The sequence below is a fragment of the Gracilinanus agilis genome, chromosome 3 (assembly GCF_016433145.1).
Source record: "Gracilinanus agilis isolate LMUSP501 chromosome 3, AgileGrace, whole genome shotgun sequence".
Lineage (NCBI taxonomy): Eukaryota > Metazoa > Chordata > Mammalia > Didelphimorphia > Didelphidae > Gracilinanus > Gracilinanus agilis.
Genome location: NC_058132.1, coordinates 609763952 through 609778276, shown reverse-complemented (window position 1 = coordinate 609778276; position 14325 = coordinate 609763952). Strand labels below are relative to the sequence as shown.

Genomic DNA, 14325 nt, shown 5'->3' with positions numbered 1-14325 from the left:
CACAGTACCAATAAAAGGATTTATGAGATTGGATTCATTTCAACTCACTGGCAGAAATACTGAGTGTCTACTGTGTGAGTTAGTACTCTAAGCACAGAGGTTATGAAGACTAAAAGACAAAGCTCCTGCCCTTAAGACAAATAACAATAAGTATAAAAATATATAGATGTGTAATAAGAAATATTTTCCATAAGGAATGGTGTGCCTTGTATAATGTAAAATTTAAGATACCATATTTAGGAATGAAGAACCAAAGGTTAAGAGAAATAACTGGTGCTGAAGGGAATACTTATTATGATGGTAGTTGATACGTACTTCATACTTTACACTTTATAAATAAGATCTCATTTGAGCCTTACACAATTCTATGAGATCAGCAAGTATATTTCCACTTGCCACTTTACAAGTAACAAGCCTAAAACTATTGCCCAAATGTCCCTTTTTAAAGTGGCACTAGTAGGTCTTAATATGTTCATTCATCTACAATGCTCTCTTTACTTTGCATTATCCTTAATGTTTAAAAATCAAAAGTGCAAACAAGTAGTATGTTTTGGCAGATGTCAAAAATTACAAATCATCTAATACATTGATCTAATTACAAATCATCTAATACATCTAATATATCAATCAATAAGTAGGGAGGAATAAATGATTGGTTCAGCCATCCATTTATTTTTCCCTTGACTTTTTTGTTTCAAAATATATCTTCTTCCCTCCCTCCATTTTTTCCTTCCCTCTACTAAATCCTTTCAACAACTGGCTAGTACAAATCAGTAGTCACTTATTATTGAGTGATATAACCATTAAAAATATGCTTAATATCAAATTACATTTCATTTTTACCCTGTGTCAACTAAGTAATTACTATCACTCATAAACCAACATAATTTTTATCTTCCTCAGCTCCTAAGATAACAAATTATTTTAATTTTTCTTTTCAGAACTGAGAATTCCTACACACTACCAAATTTTTAGATAAAATTTAACTATCATTTTAGGGCTTCTGTTTATAATGATGGTAGGACATGAATAGGCAGTAGTATAGTGGGTGAGGGGGTTAAGTCAAGAATTCAGTTTGAATGCTAGATCTCCAAATTAATTAGATATATGACCTCATGGAAAGTCACATAACTTTACTGGGCCTCAACATATTCACCTGTAAAATGAAGAGATTGGACTAGATAGACTATAATTTTTCTTCTAACTTCAAATCTATGATCCTACAAACATAAGGTCCAGCCAGGTATTCTAGAAGCACCTCCATTCATTTTAAATAGGTAGTTAATGGATTGGGTTCATGGATTAATATTATATTTTTAAAAATTAACTTTATTTGGGCTTAAATAATATTTCATTTAAATTGAACAAGATGGGTATTATGACAATATGTGAGAAATTAGTATTCAGGTTAATAGAAAATATAAGCCACATAAAAATATTCTTTTTCAATTAAATATATGTAATATATAGGTAAGCCATGATGAAGAACTACATAAAATTGTCAGATACAAATATATATATATATATATATATATATATACATATATACAGAAACACCCACAGTAATTTTTATTTTATTTTTTAACAGTTTTAAAATACTAAACAAAACAAGCATTTCCATATACAAAGAAAAAGAAGATAGTACACAAATGAAATCACAAATCTCCTCTAAGTTTAGCTTACTTTTCTTGATATCTATATGATAAATCTCATCCACTCCCCATCCTCCCTGCATCATAGAAAATATAATCCAGGAGATCAACATGTATATTGTTGTGAGGAAGATTAGGTAGTTATTGATTAAGAATTAAGGTTGACCTAGCAGGAAGGAGCTGGAGCTGGGAATTCCAAGATGGAATGAAGGAGCAGGAAGAAGGACTTGTGCTCTGAGTGGGACTCCATTAGGGGTTAACACAAACTGAGGTTAGCTCTAGGAGAACTCAGAGTAAAAGGACATCCTGCATCCTGATTTTCCCCTGGGATTCTTGTGGTGGTGACATCTAGCAAAAAGACAAGATCAACAGTGCTGTGCCAAGGGAATAGGAGAAGCTTGAGATCTGGTGGACAGTGTTTCAAGCAAACCCTCCTTACTTGGTACCTGAGACCACCTTGGCTCTTGGCATCCAGAGATCATCAGCGGATTGCAGTGAGAATCCCAAAGCCACATCAGCCCCTAGCTGTGCTGCTCAAGTCTGGCAGGTCCAGACTGAGACAGTCACTCAAAGACTCCATTACAGCTCCTTGGGCCCTGTCAGTTTAGATCACTAAGTTAGTGTAGAAATAAGACCTTCCCTTTCCCTGTGGGTTTTGTCATTAGATTTAAGGTTTTAAAGTAGACATCCCTATCCCACCTTTTAGTTATTCATAATTAAAACCAGTTATAGCTTGTTACCTTGCTTTTTGGATTCAAAGCCTCTAGCCCAGGGTGACTGTTGGTCAACTGTCCCTTTGTCAGTTAGGAGCAGCTTGGCTGTTCTGGTCTCCATGTTCAGGTCTAGTCTCTCATAAACCCCAGTGTGTGTACGCACAAATCACTTAGTTTTATTATAATATCCCTGGTGTCCCCATTACCCTTACTTATCTTTTCTACAATATATAAATTGTCTTTAATGTTTCACCTTTCTAGAGATAAAATTAAAGTTTATTCTTCCAGCATTAATTCTGTGGCTATGTAGAATAATGTTCTACTGGTTCTACTCACTTCATTGTTAATTATTTTATGTATTTCTTTCTAAATATTTTTAAAAATTAATCAGTCTGTTCATCATTTCTTATGGTATTATTCTATCACAATAATATGCCACTATGTCTTTAGCCATTCCCAAAATGAGGGCATCCCATCAATTTCCAATTCTTTGCCAGTAGAAAGAGAGCTGTTATAAATATTTTGAAACATATCTGTACTATTCCCCTTTCCCTCATCTTCTTAGGAAATAGACCCAGCTGGGTCTAAAGCTATGTATACAGTTTTATAACTCTCTGGGCGTAATTCCAAGTTACTTTCCAAAATGGCTGGATCAGTTTACAACTCCACCAACAGTATATTAGTGTCCCCATTATTCCAAATAATATCATTTTGCCCTTTTATTTTTTTAGCCAGTCTTATATGTGTTTTCTCAGAGTTCCTTTGATTTACATTACTCTAAGTAGAGATTTAGAGAATTTTTTTCACGTACTAATATATCACTTTGGTTTATTGATCTGAAAATTATTTGTTCATATCTTCTACCCCTTTTGTCATTTGGAGTGGCTTTTATTCTTAGATTTTTGCCAAAGTTCTCTATACATTTTAGATATTAGCTTTATATTTGAAAGACTATATATGAAATCCCCCCACATTTTCTATTTTCCTCCTAATCTAAGCAACATATTGTTGAAAAACTTTTAATTTAATATACCCAAAATTATCCATTTTACATTCCACAAAGCTCTTCATCTCTTACTGCCTAATAAATACCTCTCCTATCCAATCTGGTAGACATCATGTTCAATGTTCTTCAATTTTACTTATGATATCACCAATTATATCTAAATCATGATTTCATTTTCTTAGTATTTCAGTGAGTGGTGTAATATATTGGTCTATATCTAGTATCTGCCAAACTATCCTCTAGTTGGTCTAGTAATTTTTACCAAATAGTGGTTTGTTATCCCTTAACCCTAGTTCTATTATTTTGTCAAACACAAGATTACTATAATCTTTTACTGATGCTTTTTGTATGTTCTGTTCAATTGATATATCTTTTTCTTTCTTAGCATCTTCATTTCTGTAAATGTAAGGGGAAGTGAATAACCCAGGCATTTAAAAAATATCAGGTCAACATTGTAGGACCAATACAGCACCAGTAGAGAAGGTGGCCAGGATAGTGAAAGAGGTACAGAAGGCCCTGAAAAAAATTATTGATTACTCCTGGTTTTGCCTAGGACTAAGTCTTATAATATTTTTCCTGAGTCAATATTCATCAATGTTTTCTATTTCACTGTAGTCTACCACATTTTAGTCTCTTAGAAGGCAGAGAATTTCATCATTTTGTACAATATTAATAGTGATTCTTGGAAACAGATTGGTGTTAGTCATTTTCAGTAAAGTATAGTAGTAATAACTGGAGCTATGATGCAGGGGATAGTAGGAAAAAATGGACTGAAACTTGGGAAATCTGACTTTTAGTTCTAGCACTACAGCTAACTAGGGGATGATCTTTCTTTAAACTCTCTGGGTCTGAGTTTATTATTCTGTAAAACAAAGGGGCAGAAATAAATAGTATCTAAAGCCTCTTCTGTGACTTTCCATAAGTTTTTTTATTACAATATAGGGATGGGTTTAAAGCATTTCCAGGTTAAGGTGGTGGCAGAGCAAAAAGCATCTGTTTGACCTCTCCTAACCCACACATATGGGACTCCTCAAGAAGACATAAAAACAAATCTAGACAAACAAAGGGACCCCACAACAGGGCACAACAGTGGAGGTACGTGGAATCGGGGCATTTCCATGCTATAAAGGGGGTGAAATAGCTCTTACTAAAACGCGAGCTGAGCACACCCCCTACCCCCACACCACCTACAGTGCCAAAGGCAGCACACAAAAGTGTTAGAGCAAGTTTGGGGCACCCATTAAGTCACTGGCAGCTCCAAGGCCCGTAGAGGCTTTTGTACAAACAAAAACAATTCAACCAAAATCAGAAGGGAAACAACAAATTGGGAAAAATATTTATAACAGAAAACTCTGACAGGGGTCTAATTACTCAAATATACAAGGAGTTAAATCAATTGTATAAAAAATCAAGCCATTCCCCAATTGATAAATGGGCAAGAGACATGAATAGGCAATTTTCAGATGAAGAATTCAAAAGTACCAATAAGCACATGAGAAAAGTGTTCTAAATCTCTAATAATTAGAGAAATGCAAATGAAAACAACTCTGAGGTATCATCTCACACCTAGAAGATTGGCTAAAATGAAAGAAGAGGAGAGTAATGAATGCTGGAGGGGATGTGGCAAAACTGGGACATTAATGCATTGTTTGTGGAGTTGTGAACTGATCCAACCATTTTGGCTGGCAATTTGGAACTATACTCAAAGGGCTATAAAAGAATGCCTGTCCTTTGATCCAGCCATACTATTGTTGGGTTTGTACCCCCAAAGAGATCATAGATAAACAGACTTGTATGAAAATATCTATAGCTGCGCTTTTTGTGGTGGCAAAAAACTGGAAAAGGAGGGTATGCCCTTCAATTGGGGAATGGCTGAACAAATTGTGGTATATGCTGGTGATGGAATACTATTGTGCTCAAAGGAATAATAAACTGGAGGAATTCTATGTGAACTGGAAAGACCTCCAGGAATTGATGCAGTGTGAAAGGAGCATAACCAGAAGAACATTGTACACAGAGACCAATACAGTGTGGTGAAATAGAATGTAATGGACTTCTGTACTAGCAGCAATGCAATGACCCAGGACAATTCTTAGTGACTTATGGTAAAGAATGCTACCCACATTCAGAGGAAGAACTACAGGAGTGGAAACAGAAGAAAAACAACTGCTTTGAACACATGGGTTGAGGCCTGCATGATTGGGGATGTAGACTTGAAACTACCACACCAATGCAACTATCAACCATTTGGAAATAGGTCTTGATCAAGGACACATGTTAAAACCAGTGGAAAATACGCATCAGCCATGGAGGGGGTGGGGATCTTGTGGGGTGAAGGGGAAAGTAAAAGCATGAATTATGTAACCATGTTAACTTTTCTAAAAAATAAATATTAATAAATGTTTTTTTAAAAATGGCTATTAGCAGAATCTATTAGTAAATTCAGACAAACTATTAAAACAAGAACAAACAAAAATAATGTATTTCATTTCATAATCACTTCATTTTTATAACCGATGTAAAAGATTCAAGGGGAAATTTTAGTTTTGAGACAATGCTAAGAGCAGTATAAAGAACAATGAGATATAGAAATATGCACACACATATTAACTGATTTTTGTTTGTTTTTTTTTTTTTTAAATCTTACCTTCTGTCTTGGTATCAATTCATTTTTTTTTAAACCCTTGTACTTCGGTGTATTGTCTCATAGGTGGAAGATTGGTAAGGGTGGGCAATGGGGGTCAAGTGACTTGCCCAGGGTCACACAGCTGGGAAGTGGCTGAGGCCGGGTTTGAACCTAGGACCTCCTGTCTCTAGGCCTGACTCTCACTCCACTGAGCTACCCAGCTGCCCCCTTAACTGATTTTTAACAATGAAAAAATAACATACTTGTCAAATGAAAAAGGTAATATATTCTAGAATTTATAGGTGCCCCTGATTCTATCCAAAAAGGAAAAAAAAAAACGGAGCAGAAATTTCATGTGTTAGAGAATGATTTCACTCTGGAAAGAGACTAATAGCAAGAGGTACAGGAAAGTAAAAACAGAATGAAAGATAAAATAAACAATTGGATTTTGCTGGGATCTAGTTTCTATTTAGCACCATCATCCCCTTTAAAAGAATTCTGTTTTTCTTTCAGGGATATAGGGTTTCTTCACTTCCCGTTTGAAAACAAAACAAAATTAAGGGATAAATTTAGTGTTGTAATTAAAGTCCATAAGTATTTTTGGCACAGTATTGTAATTTATAGGTTCTTTGGTGAAGTATATGTAGTACTATGAAACAAGGTAACATTATTATTTGTATCAATGATTTTCCCATTTCTGTAGTTTTACTTTAAATTTTTATTTCTTTTCCAGATTACATGTTGATATAATTTTAATAATCATTTTCTGACATTTTAAGATCCATGCTTTTTTCCCTCACTCATATTCATCCTCACTTTCCAGCATAGTGGGGTAACATGATATAGGGTATAAATGTATTGTCATTCAATATATATTTCTGTGTTCATCATGTTGTGAAAGAAGACACAAATTACTCACACTAGAGAAAAATTCATGGAGGAAATAAAGTGAAAAATGGTATGTTTCAATCTGCATTGATTGTCAGTTCCTTCTATGCCAGAGGATAGCCTTTTCTGTCATGAGTCCCTTGTAGTTGTCCTTGATCCTTGCATTGCTGATCTATTTATGTAAAGCTGAAACGGGGTTTTTTTAGTTGTTTTTTTTTTCCTTTTTCCTACTGTAGCACTTAAGTGGTGCAATGAATAGAGCACTATGCTTGGTGTCAGGAAGATCCATGTTCAAATCTGTCTTAGACACTTATTGGCATATGTGTAATCTTTGGTAAGTTGCTTAATCTTTGTTTTATTTTAATCAACTTAAAAATGGATAGTAAGAGCAACAAATCCACAAAGTTGTTGTGAGGATCAAAAAAGATCCTTATTTGTAAAGTGCTTAGCATAGTGACTGGAATGTAGTAGGTGCTATATAAATATTGTATTACTATTACCATAGCTACTTTTTCTGAAGACTTTATACAATTCAAATACATGATCCTGTGCTCAAAAAGAAAATGCTGCAAAAAGAAAAGCAATGTCTGGTGAACATTGTAGAAAAAACAAAAAAGGGAAAATCTTGACTCTTCTAACCCCTGACCCATACTGCATGAACGTCATTTAAACAAGACTACATTACTTTATGCCTTACTGATGTGGTTGTGCCTTCTAGAGCAGTTTGAGATCAATGCAACTCCTCTCATCCTGTAATACTCTTATTTATCTTCTCCTGTAAATCCATCCTGCCAAATCCTTGGGAGATAGTTTTAGATCTCTTGACATTAGATAGATATCAATGTAGCCCACAGGTTGTCTTATCCTTTTATCTCTCATTCTTGCTATAATATAAACCACTGAACTACTTTTTTCCCTGTTACTACATCTTGGTGATGATATATCTTACTAAGCTTTGTGCATACAAAATCATTATAACTATCACCTATTTGTGACCACTAATGAGTTTTTTCATTCCTCCTTTGGTGGCATGCAATTTGATTTCTTAGAGATTGTAGAAGTCTATGTTTTTAAGTCATATGGTAATACCAAAAGAAATATTGTTATTAATCTGCCCCCACTAAGAGGGGAACTAGGGGAATTTGTAATTGTAAAGTTCCTTATTTTATCAAATGTGGTCTATATCACTGGTTTTTGTTAAACTATATGTTTGTGTTACAAATGAGGAATCAGAGAGAGTGAGGCCTATCAGAAAGGGTGTGTACTATATCAATAAATGGTACCTGTTAAACTACAAACATATAATATTGGTATTTTGAATTTTTTGTTTGTTTAAAAACGGAGCTTGGAGGTCATTGAAAATGATGCATTATTTTCTCTTTTTTCTATTTTCTTTTTTTTAATTACATGGAGAAACAATTTTTTTATAATTGTTTTCTGACATTTTACAATTTAGATTCTTTTCCTCCCTCCCTCTCCACCCCCTGAGGTGGTAAATGGTCAGTTATTCATTATACCAGTGATTTCATACAATACATATTTCCATATTTCCCATGCTGTGACAAAAGATGCATATCACATATATCATAAAATGCTCATTAAGGAAATAGAGTGAAAGATCGCATGGTTTGATCTTCAATCAGATCCCATTAACTTTGGATCCCATTTCTTTTATCACGAGTATCTCTGGGATTATCTAAGGACCTTTTTTGTGATAATAGTTTAGTCCTTCACAGTTTAACATCATACAATATTTCTCTTAGTATATCTATTATTCTCTTGGTTCTGCTCACTTCACTTTGATGCACCTTTTTACAAATCCAGGCCAGCATATTTTCTTTTTCCTAACTGTGTGCCCAGTTCACTGTCTACTCTCATTGCCTGCCAAGGAATGTTTAGATGGTATAAGAACTGGCTCTTTAATTTCATTGACTTAGGAATTCCCAGGTAAAGAAACTCTCTCTACCAATATGGAAAAATCACTTTCTTTACAACCTGTAATGAAGTGCCTACAGAATGCAGAAGTGAAGTAACTTGCCCAGTAATTCCTGGTTTTAGGTGTCCTTTCTAACAACTATGTCAAAATTAGCTCTCAGTAGTGGGTATAACATGGAAGAGGCTACAGAAAAGGAGACCGAAGATAACCAAGAAGAAGCAATGTCTTGAAAAAATAGAACTCTGAAAATCAAGAAAATGGGGCTTAAAAGTGCTAAATATGGTAGAAGGATTTAAAAAAGAGTAAGTGTTCAGGAAAAGTAATTAGATTTAGAAAATATCCAAAAGTGCAAAAAGAAATACACTTTCTAGCATGACAAGATATGTGTTTCAATGGTACTGTCTTCCAGAAGTCTGGGTTACCTCCTTGCCATAATGAATTCCAGAGAGCCAAATTCTCACAAAGAACTGCATAATTTAAATAATACATCACCAATGTGCAAGATTCTTGATGGAAACCAAAGGCAAGATTAAGGTAAAACTATTAATACTCTTTCTATAAGAATGGAGTGTGAATGAGAAAGTACTGTAAACAAGTAAATCTATAACCCAGAGCTATTTTAAATTTGTAAGAGGAGAGAGAAAATTCTCATATGAATGTAATATCATTGATAGAATCTTTTTGAAAAGGAATTTGGTATATATTATTATATTTTGGCAAAATATATATTAATGCAACCTACTGCAAAATAGCTATACTAAATATTAATAACAAGAGGGTTAGATGAAAATTTACTACTCTAAAGATTTAATATAATTTAATCTGTAACTAAAATTACATTACCCAGCTTTAATTAAGACATTATACACTAATTTTCCTTGGATGCTCACAATCATAATTATTGCATGCATGAGTGAGTCTCTGAATTACTTTTAATATAATTTAGTATGTGATCTAGTATCCCCAAAGCCAGTCTATGAATAAAAGAAGCCACCTCTATGGCAGCACTAAACATCAGAAAGATGAACAAATTCTGTATAAGGTATAAAAAGAAAATATAATTCAAATTAAAGATTAGTATTTTTTAAGCAATGATTTTGTTGGTTCTAATTTAGATCCTACTTTTTCCAAGGAATACATGTGATCTATAACTAGGTCACAAAACCCAATAAACCCCCTAAAGATCTAGAGATGGGCTGAGAAATACATTTGGCTCCTTCCCACGTTAAGTAATATTCTTTACCCATAGGAATTTCCCTTTTATGCTGCTGCATTGCATTGTATTTAATTTAACCCAATAAACTAACTCTTATGAAATACCTGAAGCTTACAAGGCACTGAGAGATGCTAAATTTAGACAAGAAATAGTTCCTGTCCTCATGTAGTTCATATTCTAACAGATCAGGTAAAGAGAGCATAAGTATCTACAAGAAAAAAAAAATATGATAAATTCTTAGAAGAGCAAACTACATTGAAAAACAATTTTTTAAAAAGTCAAAAATAGTGTATTTTTAGCAGCACAGTTAGGGAAATCAAACACAGTTAGAAGGAGCAGTAGACTATATCATAAGTAATTTGTTCTCTTTCTCCAGCATTCAGAGCAATGATTGGCTAGTTTATAGTATAATTATAGTATAATGAAGAAATGTCACTTTTGCTGGTGGAAGTAAAATAAACTGAAGTCCTGTTGCCTTTGGGAAAATTTGACTTCTCACTGGAGAAAAAGATTAGCCCAAGTAGTACTTTCTTATTAGTTAGTCATTTCAGTTGTGTCCAACTCTGTGAACCCATTTGTCCTTTTCTTGGCAAAGATACTGGAGTAGTTTTCCATTTCCTTTTCCAGATCATTTTACATATGAGGAAAACAGAGAGAAAAAAGATTCTGTGACTCTGTCAGTAACACATAGCTAGTAAATATCTTAGGTTGAATTTGAAGACAAGTCTTCAAGACTCCAGGCCCAGTGCTCTGTCCACTATGCCACCTATTTCCCCCTCAGTAAGACTAGGTTATTGGAAAAGATTGAGTTGCAGGGTTTGAGCATTCCAGGAAGTCTTCTATTATATAGGCATTACTATGTGTTCTGCCAGTGTTCTGACTCAGTAGGAATAGCAACCCTGGGGTACAATTGTACTATGTCTATATCTTTCTCAACTTCAGAGTATTGGGTTACTTCAGAAGAAGGATAACACCTGTGGTTAGCTAATCCAACCATAGACCAAAGTTCTTTCTATAATGGTGCCTGCTCTAAGACTCTGCCTTATGACTCTAGGTAAGGAATGCTTAAGTTTTTTATTTGTTTGTGAATTATGGATACATTGGCAGTCAGGTGAAGCCTACAAAAACATTTGCAGAATCATATTTTTTAACAACTGAAGAAAATAATAAATTTCAGTTTAAGATTTCTTAAAGTGAAGACATCTTTCCCATCCAAGTTCATGGACCCCCTGAAATCTCTATGTAGATCCCTTCCACTCCTACTTTAAAAGTCTGCTTGAGGCTTTCACAAGTTGGAGTTTTCCAAACACCTTAGACACCTTTCCTCTTGCCCTGTCACTGTGCATGTATTTAAATTAGTTGTTTAGAAAGAGATTCAAGGCATTGTTATAGGACTTGTAAGCTGTGATCACAAGTATATATCAAAGTCAGCAAATTTCAAACCAGCGTTAAGATAAAGCTGTGACAGCCAGAGCTTGTAATGAATGCAAAAAGTGGAGCCTATTGAGAAGGATAGCAGGACAGACCCACCTGGGATTTCATTGCAATTGGCGATAGACTCCATATCTGAGTGGGAGCTATGCTGAATGGAGGCATTCAAGGACTTTACTTATAAAGGTGAAGATAAATTTATCATAGTTAAATATAAATTCATGCCCAAGTGTCAAGTTGAGGAAGACAAAACACAAGAAAAGATGACACAGAATTAACTATTCTCTTAGCAGATCTCTTAAAATACACAAAGTACAAAGGGAATAATTGAAATGAACATTAATAGAAATCAGGCCATAGAAAAGAAGGAAGGAAGATGTGTAGGAAAATAAAGTTGGGAATAGAAACATTGAGTCATTGAGAGCAGTCATTTGGATCTGCAAAATAAATTAATTCAGGAATTGTGGTTTAACAGTGTGTAAATGGAATTAGCTCGAGCCCATTAATAGTCAAAAATCTACCCATCCTAGGCGTAGAAATGATGTAATCCTAACCTCCCTTAGTGGGGAGGGGAGACGAGTTACCCACACGTGACAATAAGTAACAAATCAAGAATAAGGGACTGCCCTTTGGGCAGTCCGAATCAATGTAGAAACTGCCATTTGTCCATTTGAATTAGAGGTGGACCACAGGAAGTGATGAAAGACACTATCTCTTTAAGTAAGTTAGTGAACTTCCTGTGGGGGCAGTTGCTGTCTGGAACTGGAAGAAGAAGCATCTCCTGAGACCACAGAGAGCTTACACTCTATATTGTCACGTGGGTAAGTTAGGCTGACTTCCTTGGCCTAGCTGGGCCAATTCTAACTCTGCCTATCTGGCTGTTGGGCCTTGTGGCTTACAGCTTCATTTATTTAGCCTTCTAACCTTCTCTCTCCGTCCAGGCCTTTGGCCTGGACTAGCCTCTCCCTTTCTCTTTATTCCTACTTTTTACCTACCAGATTGTAAATAAACTCTTCAACCCAATGCTGACTTGGGTCTGATTTAATTACGGAATCAACCTGAATTGTTGATTCCTGGCAGCCACATATTTTAATATATATCTATAATTACCTAAATTTTCTTTCTTACAACAGTAACAATTTGGATACATAGGACACTACACTATCAGCAAAAGGAGGGTATCCATTTTCTTGCCAGGATAATCCAATGCTTTCTTCACATATGCAAAGTGAAAAAATTAGAATAAGTTTCCCAGAGAAAAGAATGGAGAAAGGAGGAAACTACTAAGGTGGAAATAGTGTCATTGGTATAATTAGAGAAAACTCAAAAAAACTTCAATAAATAAAAAATGCAATCACTACCCAGAATTATTAAGACCTCAAAAATAACTATTCTGAAACATAAAATTTGCCTAAAAAAGGAAGTTTTATGTCATAATAGCTGAAAAATTCCACTTAAGCATTGCACACTAGAGAAATTTTTCATTGCCTCACTATGATAAATAGCAGGTGTTTAATAAACACCTTCTTTTGTTAAATGAAAAAAAGAAAATGACATTTGACATATGAGAATGCATCCTAGAAAGGTAGTGATATCTTGTCATCATGATTAAAAGAAAACAGTTGGCCTGAGAATACCTTCCATACTGCCCTGCCCCCTGAAAACAAAACAAAATAAAGGCTTTCACTTAAAAAGGAATTGGCTTTATGAATATGTCATCTATTTATGTAAGTGTTTACTTTTGAATAACAACTTATGATGCAGTGATCTCAGGACAAAGGTGGTAATTTTTCTTTCCTAAAACTTAACAATATTATGACATTGAATTGGGGGTGCAGGCTCCCATTTGAAAAATATCTTTATCTAGTACCATATCATGAAGGGCTTTGAAAGAGGTTCAGATACTCATGTAGCACTGTTTTTAAGAAATAAGTCTATATCCCCAATCATATCCCCATTGAGCCATGTGTTCAAGCAGTTGTTTTTCTTCTGTGTTTCTACTCCCACAGTTCTTTCTCTGCTTGCTTCTTTCTTGTTCCCCTCTCCTTTAAACATCCAGAAAACAATAGCTATTTATTTCTCTGCCCATTAGCCTGCATAGGGAGTTTTCCCATTCTTATTCACTTTCCATATAGAAGACAATTTTTTCCTGGTGTGATTTTTTTTTGGTCAGTAAAGATGTTTAGATTCTTTTTTATCTCTTTGATGTCTACCAAATAAGGAAAGGGCTATTAATTTTCAAAGTACAGATGAATAAATCCCTGGGTTTTCTTTTTTTCTTCATAATGCCCAACTTTCATTAGCTTAAATATTTGTTGCATTTGCTATTTTTACTAGTTACTCCTATGTTTTTAGAAAGATATAAGGAATATTTCTTCTGTTAGTTAATCTGATCTCAGTGTTTAAATATCACTCAAATTGATATGTGTATATGTGTGAAATTATACATTTATACCTATGATATACATATGTCTCCCATATATGTATACCTAAAATTACATATATGTAGTATATATGAAATAAAATGATGTGGTTATATACTATTACTTAAAGTTACTCTGCTTGCTTAAATCAGATTATAATAATGAAATGAATTTGAGCTCAATCACATGGCTACAAAAAACTACCAAAAAGTAATCAATGCAAATTTAGCCTTGTGAAGAATTTATAGGGAATTAGGGAATATCAGAGTTGCCAATTGTTTTGCCTAGAATATTGGTCTCTAGGATGCAAAAAAATTCTTTTTTTGTGACTCAAAGAAAATCATCAAAGGCTGAGACTCAAATTTTACCTCAACTAATGCTAAAAAAGAACCATTATATTTCTCTCTCTTTTCTGTTTCTAACCTGAAAAAATA

At 34.3% G+C, this 14325-nt stretch overlaps 1 protein-coding gene across 1 annotated transcript in view; it reads right to left on the bottom strand.

Moving 5' to 3' along the window:
• The window catches only part of SPAG16 (sperm associated antigen 16), a 1250545-nt gene that overhangs the window by 885591 nt on the left and 350629 nt on the right, over positions 1–14325 (bottom strand). The window lies entirely within an intron of this gene.